Genomic DNA, 14,161 nt, shown 5'->3' with positions numbered 1-14,161 from the left:
CCTCTCAGCTTCTGTAACAGGGGAGCATCTGCAGGGAACTTGGCAAAACAGGTGAGGGCCATGAGATTGCAACTAGTGTTTGGCAGCCGGAGCCTCCATATTTGCAGCAATCCTTGGGGAGATGCAGTCACAAGGACTGCAGGTCTTTTCTTCACTCTGACAAGGTAAATGGCCAGAAATGCAAAGGAAGATGTCTGGAGAGTAGGGCTTTGGCCATGGATCAACCTCAGTGACCAGGAATCACTGCTGCCTTTTAGTAGGAAGCCAGTAGGTCCTTAGAACTGGACTCTTTTTTTTGCTCTCTCCTTTTTGTCAACGGGCATAGATTCTGGCATAGGGGGAGAGGAAAACCCCAGTGGTGGGAATTCGTGAAGGACAGAGGAGGTAGCAGCTGGGGAGGCAGGTCAGGCAGCGTCCCTCTCCGGGCTTCTGTCTCCTTGTGAAATATTTTCCACCACAAAAGATATAAAAACGATGTTTTGTTTTGCTCTCTATGCGATGTGGAGGTCTTTTTTTTTTTTTTCACTTAATTCAAGTGTTTGTGCAAGAAAGGCAGCTCAGAGTTACGTTATCTGAGGTCAGGGAGAAGAGACAGTTTTGCATTTGGGTTTGGATGAGGTAGCAGGGTCCTCAGAGGCACTTGATGGTGTTCTTGAAGTGGCTGGAGTCCTCCTGTTCACACAGCCCCGGGAGTCACAGGCCCAGAGAGAGGGAAAGGTTCCATCTATCCACACTTAATTGCCAGATCTGACAGGCCTGTGTAAAAATTGGGAGCTAAAGAGTTAAATTATACCAGATAAAATCCTTACACAGCCTCAAGCAAACATTCAGCTGACAAAAATGTTATTGTATGTTCTCTCTTGAAAGCTTTAAGATATGCTTGGGTTAATTAGATTTCCAAATATGCAAATATGCCCTAGTGAGGTTTTTCTGAAATGCACCATTTTAAAATTATGTAGCATGGCATTAGTGTTCAAAATACTGAATTGTAAGACTTAGCCTGAATAGCTTACTAACATATCATATAAATTCATAATTGATCAAACTCATTCCCCACTGTCCACATTATACTGTTCAAATTGGGTTAGAAAGTTTTATGGAAATTAGGTTCTCTAGCATGCTTTGGGGGAAGATCAAGGAGTAGTTTAGATTACGGCACTAGTTCTTCAAAAAATGCCAATTCACTTGTCGATATCAGTGTTTCCAACTTGCTCAGTGTAGGGAACACAAGGCTTCTAGAGCCCTGAGACTGGATCACCTGGAGGAAATTAGAAGACAAACTTTGATCTCAAGGAGAAAGAATACTTTAGCAAGTGCATCCGCAATGATTTCATTTTGTTCACCTGCTTATGCCAGTGAATAATTCTAAGATTTCAACTTCTGAATAGTTTTTTTTTAATATTAGATTTCATTTATAATCAGATTTCTGGATAACTGAAATGTTTGAGCTGTGTTGGTTAAAGGAAAATCATTTTGGGGGAAACTGTTCTAAAGTGCATCATATCCTTCAATGCTTTATTAAACAGTATATACTGAAATATACTAAAGATAAGCCAACAATTTCTGGGTAACTCAGTTGTTCTGGGCCCACGTGGCCTAGTGAGGTGTAGAACGCTGTTTACTCATGGTTTTAATGACCTCAACCACAAGGTCGACAAACTTTTTCTATAAAGGGCCAGGTAGTAAATATTTTAAGTTTTGCAGTCCAGATGGCCTCTGTTGCTGCTGCTCAGCTGCCACTGTATTACAAAAGCAGTCATGGCTAATATTTAGTGAATGAGCATAGCTGATTTCCAATAAAACTTTGTCATTGAATAGGCAGTGGTTGAATTTGGCTTGCAGGCTGCGGTTTGACAACCTCTGACCTCAACTACCATCTTTCTCGAGTAACTTATTAGAAGTTCATGATTCTCGTTTCTTGCTGTTCTGATGTTCTTGTATTCCTTCCTTTAGCAATGTCTCACCCTTTTCTGTTTATTGCTTTTGATGTGGTTTGGCCTACCGGGGAAAAGAACATAGCTTGTTAGATTTGTACTTAAAGTAAGAATCACTAGACTCCAAGGGAGGGTCAAAAAGCTTTCTAGTCAAGAGGAACAGAGTGCATTTACTATGGCTTTCCTTCTTGATACTTGCTCAGGGGCCATTTTTATTTATTTCTAGGTTCTTGAACAAATTGTTCATGTGGAAAATAAGTTTTGTGTTAAAAGAATTTTGTTGTAATTCAATGGGCTTTTGTAACTATACATCACATTTGCTTAAAAGTAAAAACAAATTTTTCAACTGCATTTTCATGGGCATAATTTAGTGTGTCTCGTCCAGTATTTTCCATATTTATGAATTAGTTTATCAAGAGTAACAGATGTGGGGCTTCCCTGGTGGCGCAGTGGTTGGGAGTCCGCCTGCCGATGCAGGGGACACAGGTTCGTTCCCCGGTCCAGGAGGACCCCACATGACGCGGAGCGGCTGGGCCCGTGAGCCGTGGCCGCTGGGCCTGCGTGTCCGGAGCCTGTGCTCCACAATGGGAGAGGCCACAGCGGTGAGAGGCCTGCGTACCGCAAAAAAAAAAAACAAAACCAAAACAAAACAAACAAAAAAAAAGAGTAACAGATGTGTCTACTCTAAAAGAAGAGACTAAATTGCCTTTCAGATGAAAAGAAATTGCCCTGCCCTCGCCATGATCAGTGTTCTATAATATTTTGTGCCTACTCTAGTTTACTTTATTCATATAACTAAACTTTGTTTTTGAGTTGTTGGAACTCTTCCATCTGCCCACATAGCTGAGTTGTTGAGAGCACTGGATTTGGGTTCAAACGGTAATTCTGTCACTTACAGCTGTGTGATATTGGGCAAGTTACCTAACTTTTCTGAGCCTTGGCTCTTTCATCTACAGAGTAGGTGTGACAAGGGTACCTACCTGAGAGCATAGTTGTTCTGTTTCTTTGATGTTGTTGCCCTTATAATTCTTCCTCTTTTCCTCCTCCTTTCCTCAAGAGACATTCAGATCAACCATAGGTTCAAATCTTACCATACTATTTAAGTTATACTATCCCGTTAAGGCCCTTTTTTTTTTTTTTTCCAGTTCATGGTTGAAGCAGATGACTCCTGAGATTAAAATAACTTGCCAGACTTTAACATGGTGGCCACACTGGTGCATGAAATACAGAAAGTGAGGATTTATAACATAAAAAGCCACATCCAAGTACAGAAAATGTTATTTTATCATTTTTGCTATTACATTACTAGATGTTTAAGGTATTATCTACATTGAATTTGGCATGCATGCACAGTAAAACATTGAAAATTTTGTATGAAACAGGTCCTAAAATAAAGTCTGCCAGCTCTAGGAGGAGCTAAGTTTAGCTGTCAACATTGGTCAACAAGTTCTCCATGTCTTCACATCCAAGATGTTCCAGAGACTTAATTCTATTATTCAGTTTCCTAGTTGCAGGAATTTAGGAAGATCTAGGTCCCTAAGCATCAACTGTCCAACAGTTACTGTTCTAATAATTTCTACAGAAACATCATTCTCAATCTCTTTGGTATACACAGTTTTTTTGTGTACCCCACAAAATGATCTAAATCCATAAGGACCCCAATAATGAAACGAGTAGCCTAGTTGATGGAACGTGCCCTGTTGGGTAATTAGGCAAATCACAGGGGCACCCAGAGCAAATTGCTTACTCTTTCCAGGCAAGAGTTGTCCCATCTTTAAAATAAGGAGATGGGAAATTAGGTTTTACAATGATAGAATAAAAGCATTTTTGCACCCTTCTCTTGAAAATCACACCCACAACTAGAAAAAAGCGTAAACATAAAGTTTGATTATGACTGAAGTAGGGAGTCTCCCACTGTGGTCCAAGAACACAGCCTGTGAAGCTGGAAGTCAGATGGGAGAATGATAAATGATTAGAGTAATGGAAAAATTTTGGAAATAGTGTTGATGGTTGTACAATACTGTGAGTATAATTGTTGCCACTGAATTATACCTTTAAAAGTAGTTAAAATGGCACAATTTGAATATATTTTTTACCACAATAAATTTTTTTAAAGGAATGATAGGTGATTTAGTAGATTTTGGTCAAACAAAAATGCATGCAGGTTGAGAGTACCAAAGAACAGTTTACCAGTCTGCCTCCCAAAAAGATCTCAGAATTGGAGGTCATGTAGTAATAGAGGGTGAGGGTAGTGAAAATAGGGATTGCTAGAAAATGTGTACAAGTTGCAACTAGACCTCCTGGTCATCTCCACTGCCCCTGCTCAGATGACCTCACCCCTTCCATCCAGGTAGAAGATGATGCTCTGGGGAAGACAGAATCAGGGAGTCTCAGGACTTAGAGGCTACAGGGACTGAAGAGGGTGAGGGAACCACACCAAAAACACAGGTGAGAGTCTAGTGGTCCTAAACCTGAGCCTCTAGCCTCTTCCCCTGAGGAGCTCCAAAATGCATATAGTCAGGGCTTATCCCTGTGAGCCACGTCACTACAGTCATAGCTGATGTAAAATATGGAGCCAAAGAAGAGCCGAAGCAATGGCTAAAAGAGTTGAAAGTCATTGCCTCTAGGAAGGAGGAGGGGAGGGAATGGGAAAGTACCCCTAAGTTTTTGACTGACCTTTTATTATTATTTGATTTCTAAACTGTATGCATGCAATGCTTTGGTTTTTTAAATGATTAGAATAAATTTAAAAGACATAAAATAAGGGATGATTTCTAACAGTCCATCTTGCCCAGTCATGTTGTCCTTTAGAGAAAATACTGTTTCTAGATTCTTGACTTTATTCCATAAGGGAAAAATTTTTTTACCAAAATAGCTGTTTCTAGGTAGCGCTAATTGGCGTCATCATATTTTTTGTGTAGAGTATGTTTGTATTTAGATAGATATTTTTCCTCCTAGTAATTATATGTCTGTACACTAGACTATGTCTACTTCAAGATCAGTAAATTGGTCCGGATTCAGAATGTCTAATGATGTAACCTGGACTGGGCTAGCTTCCTTTATCTTTTTTTTTTTTTCTATTCCATTTACTAAGTAATGGAATAGAGTATGTTTAAAAACATTTGAGGGAAAAGTGTCCTATCTAATATCCAGCCGCTTTGCATTTGCATAGAAAATGTGTGCTAATTTCAAAAGGTCTTATCTATACCTTAGAGAAGGAATGGGATTTTATATTTTGCAGCATCTTATTTCCATATAGAGATATCTCACTGGCCTAGTCACTAACAGGCTTCTGTTGTAATTCATTTTTATGAATCTAAACAATGATTTCATTTAACAGACATTGTTGTAATAGGTATTTTTCAGCAGACTGCTGCAGTTGATTTGTACAGTTCTTTGTTTGCTCCTGTGAAAAGACCATTTTCATCTTTTGTTTTTATTTTCAAAACATACAAGGGTCACTAAACCTCTTTAGAAATTGCTTCTGAATAGTCATTCTTTGTGTGGAAAAACTACAGTATATTCCTTAAGTGAAATTCAATCAACTACTTTTATGGTAACTGGGCTTAAAAGACATCAGTGAAAATACCCACACAAGCTCTTAAGATCCAGGCATTTGTTTCAGCTGACTTTAGTATGTACTTATCCATTGTGCATCAAATAATGAGCAAAATAGCCAGACTTCTAATAAGCAAGTACAATATAGACAAAAGAGAACACTGATTTAAGGTCCTAGTGTCAAATGCGGTAAAACACTCTGTTTATAGCGGGTCAGGCTTGGGTTTACAATTAGCACTAATTACTGAGAAAAAAATCAAAACCACAGCTTTAAGGAAGGACACTTTTCACTGCAAGATCAAAGCCATTCTCTGCAGAATAGGGAAGCCTCTACTGCTTAATTGCACTGAAGTGCTAATTGGATTGTAAGGAACTTTCATGAGTTCCTCCAATTAGCCAGCCATCCCTGACAAAATCCAAAAAGAAGAGATTATGAGTTCTTAGAGCTTTCGTCTATAAGGTTGCCATTTGTATACTTGAGTGAATGTAGCCTTGCCTCCTTTTTATGCAAATTGAGGTCTTTGGGGTCCCAGTTATTAGCTTCCTATAAATAGCCTTGAAGGTAAAGCTATCCATTGGATATCAAGTCTTAACTGTGTGCTAATGATAATGGGACAGCATTTAATGGAAACTATGATTTTTATTAAGATTCTTCATTTAAAGCATGAGAATTGGGTGCAGCTTCTTGGTTCAGGATTGTTATCTCATGCAGTTAGGATCCAGTTAGCATATTTGTATTACATTTGATATTTGTATCACACTTAAGTACTCTTCACTTTGGGTAATTTTTTGGAAAGGAATAGATAATCAGTAATTTCATGGTGTTTATTCTCTAAGTAATCATTTTTATCCCCGAGAGTTATTCATGGCTCTAATTGTGCTTTGCCCATACACTGCATCCCCTGTGATTTTTATTGTTGTTGTTTGATCATATAAGGCAGCAACAAATCGTCCAGCTCACCACGTGAAAGCTCGTATGACAAAGTGATCTCTTTGCGCAAAATTATCCATTTGGATAAAGAAAATGGGAACCTTTTCTTGATGCCGGGTCCTCCTTACATAAAGTGAAGTAAAAAAAAGAAAGGGCAGCTGTGGAGTGAATTCACCTGTCTATATTAGATTGGGTCCATGATAAATCTTAAAAAGCTCTTACTGACATAAAACCTATTCCACTTTATTTACATTCCTCAAACTTTGTTTATTTGGACATTTGCCTAGGTGATAAAAGTGCTAGGTCTCCTTTGTACTGGCAAAGGAAGACAAACGTAAGCATTTATCCAGGATTTTAGATGTTCTGAATTATCTGATGATTAACCTCATTAACTGGAAAAGAATTTACTTCCCACACTTTACTTTCTGTTATATAAACCCTAGAGTGAGTTTTCAAATAATAAAATTGTTGATTTGCATCTCCAAAATTTGAGTATGCTAAAGATAACAACAACAGAGTGTCAGAGAGTAGTAACATGATTTTCCATGCTCCCAGAGTCAAATGTGTTTCATGCTGTTTGTGTATTTTATAATAAATGGCGGTATTAAAACAATAATGGTACCTACTATGTGTGCAGTTGGTACTGTTAGACATTTTACATACTTTATCTCTTCTTACTATGAGACTCAAAGAAAAAGCAGTGCTATCCTCATTTTCCAGGTAAAAATACTGAAGCTTAGAAAGGCTCAGTAGCACGGCTGTTAAGTAACCCAGCTACTTACTAACCAGAGAAGCCAGGATTAAAATCCAGTTTTTCCTGACTTCAAAGCCTTTGCTTTCAGCTTGTAGAAATTGTTGGCAAATTAGATCCCTCCCCTTATGTTTAGTCTTAGCATCTTGTACATTTCTTATGTAGGTCTTATAATTTATATTTATGTGTTGCTCCTGTTAAATTTCCCATTCCCCATTTTAAAAGCAAGGGACTGTGTCTGTCTTGTTCATCAGTGCCTAGTGAGAGTGTCTGGCCCACAGTAGGCTCTCAATTAATGGGAGGATGCCCAGGACCAGAGCCACAGGCTTCTCACTCCCAGATCCTTCAAGTATTCAGGTAAAGTCCTGGGATTTACAATATATATGTAGTTTACTAAAAGATCAGGATTTGAGAATCCTACAAATACTTTATTCTTTGATAGTGTGTGATTACTTTTTCCAAATATTTTAAGTGGTTTTTTTTTTCCTCCTCATCATGAACACATAATTTTCTGTTACAGATAAAGACTTCCCTAAAGGGGGGTGGGTTTTGTACCATGAAGTTATTCAGATAGCTTTTTAAAATTAGATTATTGGGTGGTATGCATTGTTTGAAATAACTGTCTTCTCTATCAAATTTTATGCTTTTGCCAAATTCTGGCATATCTATGAGGAATCCTATATGAATCTTGAAATTACTTAAATTGTTAAAAGAAATTTATCAGCTGTGTAAATTTACTGATATCCACTTCTCTGTTCTAATTTATGAAGAAAATAATTAGCTTATGGTTACACAAGATTCCTTAAAATCAAATGGAAAGTGGTTCATTTTAAAAAACTAACACTTGCTCTGTTATTTACAACCAACTGGTCCATAGGTATCTTCTAAAATTGCATTTAAGAATGTAAGAAAAATTTTTTTAAAAATTAAAAAAAAGAATGTAAGAAAAAATTTTAAAATCCCATCTGGCGTGTAAAGTAGTAGCAGTAACTTCTATGTAATGGTCTTTCAATTTTTGTGTGTAAATGTTATTTCTTATCCTAATAGTATATATTCCTCATCTGTAAAATGGGAATAGTACCAGTATCAAAGGGCATGTGTTGTAGGTTGTATCACAGGCCTGACAGAGTAGATGGTCAATAATTGGTAGCTATTTATATAGTGGAATGTTAGTCACAGTGAAAGCATGGCTTATTAAATAATGTCATTACTGGTGTTTTACCCTACATGAAGAGTTTTGTACTATAAGTCCTAACTTGTATATACAAAGTTGGCCCTTGAACAACGCAGGGGTTAGGGGCACCGACTCTCTTTGCAGTTGAAAATCTATGTATGACTTTACAGTCGACTCTCTGTAACCATGATTCTGCATTCCCAGATTCAGCCAACCAGGGATCATGAAGTACTGTAGTACATATTTATTGAAAACATCTGCGTATAAGTGTGTGTGTGTGTGTGTGTGTGTGTATGTGTATATATGTTATATATAACTTTATATAGTTTTTAATTTTTTGGTTAAAATATGCATGACACAGAATTTACCATTTTAAGTGTACAATTCAGTGGCATTAAGTACATTCACAGTGTTGTGCAGCCATCATCACTGTTCATTTCCAGAACTTTCCAAATAGAAACTGTTATATGTTTTATTTTAAATTTTGAATTGTTTTCCATTTTTAAAGAATTAGACAACAAAAGATATATAACAGATCTATAGTGAACATTTACTGTGTTCCCTTTTTTTTAATTCCAAAGGCATTTCACTCTTCTGTGAATCACATTTACTGTAATGAATTAATGAATAAAGGTATCATTATAAAAATCTTGATCTTTTCTTACCCAAACTCCAAGAACCCATCTCCTATCCTTTGTTCCCTCCCACCCATTGCCACATACCCACCCATGATCACTCGAAATCAAGAAGTTCAGCTGAGAAAGCTGTGCAACTGAGGTAGAGGTTCTCACATCCAAATGAAGGCGTTCTCCAACTAGCTGTCTTTCAGGAAATAAATATTTATCAGGAAAAACATTTGACGTTAGTTTTATTGTATCCACAGTGTAGCAGGTTTTGACTGATTTTGATTTACCCATGAGTTTAAATCATCTCTATTTCCCCAGGCCTTGCCCCACTCTTAGTGCCCACCCCCCACCGCCATTCCCTTAGTTAACAGACACTGACCACACTTGGCGATCCCATGTCTGTGCCTCTTGCATGTACTGCTTTTTCTGCCCTAGTGTCCCTCCCCAACTTGAACCTCCACTTCTTTGCAGCCAGGCTGGTTGTTACTATCACTCTGTGGTCAGCTCAGACTCACCTTCTCAAGGAATCCTTCTCTGGCACCCAGCCCGCCTGCCTCTCCTCTGTACTCCGGTAACTTCCTGTGCAAAACCTCTGGTAACCTGTATCACACTCTGCTGAGAATAAATACTCACCAGCCTTCTTTCCCTCTGGATTGGGAACTCCCTAAGGTTTGGTAGTGTTACTTATAAATATTTATAACCCTATTTTCTAGCACAGTACTGGCACAGAGGAGGCAGTTAGTAAATAGTTACTAGATACATGTTACAGTACTCGAGTTTTGCCAGTTGTAGTCAACCTTTCAGACCCAAGTACAATGGATTGCTATATTTGTATTTTCAGTCTATCAGAAGCCTTTGGGGGTTACTCTTAAGGTGAGAGTAGATGAATGAGCAACTGTGCATGTAAGGAGGACAAGTTGAGTCCCAGAACTGTGAGCTCCGGCCCACATGAAAAGCAAGGTATCCAAAGGAGTGAAAATAAAAACGAATCAAGAACCAACAGGAACCACAAAGTTCTCCAAATTTGCCTTCTGCCCATATCATTCCTGTTCTTGGTTAATCTGAATATCAGTTCCCACAACAGAATAAGGCCCCAGGACTTGTGTGTCGCATGAGAAGGAAAGTACACAGATTAATTTTAGTCATTGAGAACAGATCTACTGAAATGTTCCCTGCAGTGAGTATGGATTTTACTGCAAAGTGCTGAATAAACCTCCCAGAGCTTTTCTTGCCTTTGTGAGACCATGTTAGTTCAAAAGACAAAAAAAAAAAAAAAAAAAAGCATAAAAGAAACAGGGAACTCAGAGGCCATTTCTGGCCACAACTTTAGCAAACTGCTTTAAGCTCTGGTCTGTGTCAGTTGAGACCATGTTGGAAGGGACCTGAAACTGATATTTTCAGTAAAATTCAGACATAGTCCCCATGTTATAAGAACCGCTATAACAAAACTTAGTACATTGCGCATGTGAACTTTTTTGCATAATAAAAGCCACCCCTACTAAGATATAACATATGATGGGGTGATTAGCATGCTTTTCACAGTGTGGTCATTGAAATGTACCAAGTAAATAAACTAGTGAATTTGATGAGTGGGTAGAAGGGAGTACGAAGTTGATTAGAACCAGATGAAAGGCAGGTGAGGCATATCACAAAATACATACAGAAATAAAATCTATCTCCATAACAAAGAGTTGCCTGTGTGCGTGTGAGTCTGTGTGATTATTTCTCAGCCCTACATATTAAATAATGATCGTGATTCAGAACGTTTTAATTTTCTGTGTAACTGAATAAAAGTAAGTTGAAAATACATGAGGTTCTTCTACATGATTCCTGAACACCTCTCTTTATATAAAGTGGTCTTTGTACTTTGCTAGACCCAGGGTTCTGTGAGAGAATTTCACCCATCAGCATCTAAACTAAACTTAGTGATCAGCCCTGAATGCAGTGGGCCCCCACCTAAGAGGAGAACAATTCCATGGCCCAAGCGCTCGTCAGAAAGTCAGAAATATCACGGGGTATTGTGCATATAAGAGAAGGGCCTTTGATGTAAGCACTGAGGCTGTTACCATGGAGACCACATTCAAGTCACTTCCTGATGCTAAAGCACCTGATCTTCATGTCTCCACTAATTTCCACAGAACCTTGACCATACTTGACAGTTTTAACTCTAATGTGACAGTTTATTTTAAGAAAATATGTGATTGCCCCATCATTCATAAAACTGAGGATGCAAAATTTTGAAAGATGTGCAATAATCCCTGTAAAATTTGGAACTTGATTCAAATTTTCCTTCATTTTCTTCTTAGCATTATCACAGGATTATTTTCTACGTAATTTTGAATGTTACTGTTTTAATTTAGGAGAAAGCACAGGCCTGTCTAATGTAGGGAAAATGGGCCACAGGGTGTTAGCTGGCCCAGAACTAGAAGAAGAGACTGTTGTTTAGAGGTGTGCCAGGAGCACCCATAGGAGTGTTCATTTTAGAGCCTTTGCCCCATTCCTCAAAGAAGTGAGGCCAGAGCTTGAGTGATCCCAAAGCTTCCATTAGATTGTATCATCATAGGCTGTTGATGGATGAGTCACAGCTAGAGCATGAGCAGTGGCCATTGAAGGGGGAGTGATTGAAGGATGGAAGAATTCTGGTAACTTTTCATTTGAGGATGAGGAAGGAGCTCTTAATGATATATTTTTTGAGATGCACAAAATGCAAACATGCTGCAGGTCACATTTTAAAATAAAGAACGTGGTTTCTTGTAAATTCTAATTTGTCATGTTGTTTTTACTGAACTCTAGTTGTGTGACATCACTTTGAAATAAAATTAAGAAATGGATGATTTTTTTTTTTTTAAGTGAGGCCGTAGGTCAGAGAAGCACGCTGTAAATATCTCTGTATTAAATAGCCCAATCATTTGTGTTTTGGTGCTTTTTAAGGACAAGTTAACTTGTAGCTGGCCCAACTATAGAGGGATAAATAATTTAGGCTTTTCTTTATTCACAAAAGGAGATAGAAAAAGATATATTAGATGTTGACTCTTAAATTTTGAGTTGGCTGAAGTGCAGATCACTCTGAGGTCTGTATAGTATATCTTTTGTTCTGAGAGTAAATATTTTACATTAGTCAATAAGAGTATTAATACTGAATAAGGGGAAAGGGTGATGGCCTATGAAGGGAAGAGAGATATTTAAAATTACCAAAAAATAAAGGAACAGTTCTATATCTCTATGTGCTGAGAACAACTGACCAAAAAAAAAAAAAACCAAACCAGAATCTGGGCTATCTTTTTTCCTTCTATTTTTACTCATGATTCACTTTTTTTTTAAAAGCCATTTCATCTCTGTGTACTATAGTTGACTCATAATCATAAGGGAGATAATTATGCTCTCCACCTGGATTACGTGGCCATTGTACCATTTCACCTTAGATCTTTTCCCTACCACATCAACAGTTAAGAGTTTATTGTGTGGACACAGAGCCTCATGCCCTGTACAGGATGCCTGATTCACGAACTGCTGTTTACGGATGCATTCTACATGTCAATGTCCATCACCACCTAGAATCAACTGGGTCATCTTAAAACTGCTTAGTAAAAATGCGAATAGGGGTTCATTTTAAAACATGTTTTGTTTTTCCTCAATCCAACTGAATCATCAGGAAGTTTCTACCACAATTAATCATAAACATTGGCAAACTGTATTCTCTGTAATTAAAATACAATCCAAAGTGCTAGTTTTCATTTTATGTGTACATAAGTGTGTGCTTGTGCTGTGTTTGGACATACAAAGCAGCTTAGGTGACACCTGAGTTGATGTGGGCAGAAAGTTATACAGTTATGTTAGGTGGAGAAAAGGAATATGCCCCAATTTGAGGAATCAAATGTAGTCAATGCGTTAAAATCTGTACGAAGCTCTGAAAGGTGACATGCAGCATTTCCTTCACTAATATCAACTTTAAGTGTAGTACTTTTTAGTAATGTATTTCTAAATGTATATTTCAAGTAGGAAATAAAGAGTCTCTTCTTCCTGAGTGATTTTGGGTTTGTTTTTTTTTTTTTGTAACTTGGCCTGAAGCCATTTTTTCTAACCAATGAAAAAATCCTGTTTCCTTTCTCTCCCTTCCAGTGTTAGAACTGTTTATTAGCATGTTACTTCCTGATCACACTAATTGGCTGAGTCTAGTGGAGCAGTTGGTGGAACCAGATGTTGTTTACACCCACTCTTCCTGGGTCTCTATCCCCGTTTTCCTCACCTGTATTAGTTATAAAGCCAATGCCCTTTGTCCTCTTAGCTGTATACTTCTGGCACCAAGATTTTTAATCACTGACACTGGAAGGTTGAGAAAGCACAAGGGAAAGAAACTAATAATCAAGAAATGACTATATTAAGCAAAGCAGTGAAACCATGTAAATTTAAAATGAAAGGAATCAGCCTCACAGTCCTGAAGGTGACAAATTATATCCTAATTTTAAATGTGAAATCGGTGCAGATTCATTTGCTACCTTCCCAACACTATCGGTGCCTAGATTTGGGCACAAGAACTAAAAATGTACCTTTGATTTGGAACCATTTCTTTTCAGTGCTTCTCTTGACTTTCCCTAAACTGTTCAATTGGCAGTCTCTCTTCTGCCCACTCCTACAAAATTAGTTTTGTGAAGAGTTGGTAAAACTTCTCAGAGTTTCATCATGTCACCTTATCTTGGAGAGTCAGGAGCACATCACCCCAGAATAGTCGGTTTCTTTTCTTGGCTGCTGTTTTGAGGTACATTTTGTGGACCAGCTGCAGGACAAGTTAATTGCCCCTGTGGGGATTGAACTAATAATATGATCTTTGAGAGGCTCCTGTGTGCCAGACTTAACGTAAATTTTCTTTCATCCCAAAGCACCTCTATGGGAGGTTAAAATCCTTATTTGCAAGATGAGGAACCCAAATCACAGAGAGTTGAAGTCACTTGCCCAAAGTTAGGTTGTAAAGGGAAGACAAGAGTTGGAGCCTCATTCTACCTGACCTCTGACCACTACACCTTATGCCTGTGGAAAGAAAGCTAGAGATTACCAGCACCATACTGTACACAGCAAAGTGGCCAACCAAGTCTTTCTACAGCAGTAGTTTTGAAACCTCACTGTGCAAAATAATCGCACGGGGAGCATAGTAAAATTGCAGATTCCTTACTATACCTGCAGAGGAATCTG

The 14,161-nt window shown here is 38.1% G+C and overlaps 1 protein-coding gene across 3 annotated transcripts in view; it reads left to right on the top strand.

Annotated features, from left to right (window-relative positions):
- FBXL17 (F-box and leucine rich repeat protein 17) overlaps positions 1-14,161 on the top strand; it is a 480,781-nt gene that overhangs the window by 367,647 nt on the left and 98,973 nt on the right. The window contains exon 8 of one of the 3 annotated variants that reach the window (XM_022591605.3): positions 1-14,161. This exon is cut by the window's left edge and continues 14,705 nt beyond it; it is cut by the window's right edge and continues 44,164 nt beyond it. The exons of the other annotated variants lie outside the window; for them this stretch is intronic. The gene's annotated coding sequence lies outside the window, so the exon portion shown is untranslated. 3 annotated transcript variants of the gene reach the window in all.

The sequence above is a fragment of the Delphinapterus leucas genome, chromosome 3 (genome assembly GCF_059928025.1).
Source record: "Delphinapterus leucas isolate spDelLeu-1000000601 "Yukka" chromosome 3, BTC_Dleu_Yukka2, whole genome shotgun sequence".
In the NCBI taxonomy this organism is placed as follows: Eukaryota; Metazoa; Chordata; class Mammalia; order Artiodactyla; family Monodontidae; genus Delphinapterus; species Delphinapterus leucas.
The sequence above is the reverse complement of the archived record's forward strand: the minus strand, read 5'-3'. Positions and strand labels throughout refer to the sequence as shown.